Source organism: Gallus gallus, chromosome 12 (genome assembly GCF_016699485.2).
Source record: "Gallus gallus isolate bGalGal1 chromosome 12, bGalGal1.mat.broiler.GRCg7b, whole genome shotgun sequence".
Taxonomy (NCBI): Eukaryota; Metazoa; Chordata; class Aves; order Galliformes; family Phasianidae; genus Gallus; species Gallus gallus.
In genome coordinates, this window is record NC_052543.1 from 1,782,868 (window position 1) to 1,784,523 (window position 1,656).

Sequence of the window (1,656 nt, forward strand, 5' to 3'; positions counted from 1 at the left end):
CACATCGGGCCCAGCACTCCCCAGGAAAGGACCGTCCTGCTCTGCTCTGCTCTGCTCTGCTCTGCTCTGCCCGGTGCAGCCCGTGAGAATGTCCGACACCGCTTCCTGAAGCGGTTGCATTCTGCTTGGGATCTGTGCCCAGCAGTGCCCGCAGCCTGCCCTGCTGCGCCGTGAGAAGGCAGGTCCTAGCCTGGGCTCAGATGGCTGCAGGCCCTCGTTGCTGTTGGTTCCTAAGGCTTCCAAGGCGATGCTTTGGCATCCCCCACTTAGCCAGGTGCCGCTCCCCCCATCCCCTTGGCTGGCTTATGCGCAGCTGCTCCGGTCAGGGCCTGCCCCTGGGCAATCCCCGTGCCTTCCCTGGAGGCTCTTCTGAAATGCAGAACTGACACACGGGTTTGGTATGCACTTCTGAAGCGTGTCCATAATGACTGGGGGCAGCTTTTTCACCCTTTCTCCTTAGGGCAGCAGTGTGCAGCAGTTAGGATGGCATGCTCCTCCCTTTCCGTCCGAGGCTGGCATTAGCAAATGGGTGCATGTGGCATGCAGACGTTATTCTGCCTTCTGCTCTTTGTGACCGAGAATCTGGAGCTCCTCAGTTACAAAAGTCGTTAAGCAACTGCTCAAACTTCAGTTTCTACTCCCTTTTGCGAGACAAACTTTAAAATCAGGCAGGGATTTCACCTTAAAATAAAACAAATCAGGCGAGACAAGTGGGAAAGGTTTATGGTTCTGACACCTATTTTCAGAAGTATCAGCCTACGAGTCCACATGGTTTTAAACAACACAAGATAGGAAGGATATGAGAGATATCAAACTATTTATTTACAGAGCTTTTCGACAATAACACGACTGTCTAACAGACATTCTGGTGTTAACTACGTCCCTGTGCTCCCTATCTGTCTGCTGCTGGCCCAGTCTCTTCTCCCACACGAGGCACTTCACACTGACGGTGTCAGCCGTGCTCTCCTCTCCCATCCAGTTCTTCCTTCCTCATCCTGGGTCCGGAGGGCATCATCGATGCTGAGGTTATGGGAGAAGAGTAACTAAACCAAATGCAAAGGAGAAGAGTTGGTTGCTGCCGACTCAGGAAAGAAAATCACAACAACGAGATAAATGAGATTCTGACATTTTCAATTATGAATGCAAAAGGTGCCTATGGAAAAGCCTGTCGTTCAGTTTCAGCCTCCAACTGAGGGTAAGCATTTTGAGAACATAAAAACCCCACCGGTGCTTCCAGCCGAGAAGTGCCCTTTGCAAGGAAAGAAGATGCAGAACGTCTCTGGCCATCCTCACCTCCTCCGCTGCCCCAGGCTCATCTCATGGGAACGCCCCTCCCAGCCAGGAGGACGTGCTGGGAGCTGGGCCATGCGCACACACACGGCCGTCCCTCGCATCTGCAGCACAGACAAGAGAAGTTCCTGTTATCGCGAGCCACTGTCTGTCTCATTATCAGCTACCTCTCCATCAAGAACGTTGCTTTCCACGGCCTATGTCCCCATGACATACCTAGCCATGCCCTCCCCCTGCCCCTCGCACAGCCCGCACTGGGCTGCCAGCCCATCACCTGCAGCTGCCCTGGTGGGGCCGCAGCTGCAAGCGGGGCAGTGCGGGGCTGCTGGGGCTGCCAGGGAGGCGGCTGCAGCACGAGTACCTTCC

At 54.6% G+C, this 1,656-nt stretch overlaps 1 long non-coding RNA gene across 1 annotated transcript; it reads right to left on the reverse strand.

Annotated features, from left to right (window-relative positions):
- Positions 1-800: 800 nt before the first annotated feature.
- On the reverse strand, positions 801-1,392 carry LOC107054351. Its single transcript, XR_001468546.3, has 2 exons — positions 1,294-1,392; positions 801-1,020 (listed from the first exon to the last, which is right to left on the reverse strand). It is a non-coding gene; the product is annotated as an uncharacterized LOC107054351 (long non-coding RNA).
- Between the last annotated feature and the right edge of the window lie 264 nt (positions 1,393-1,656).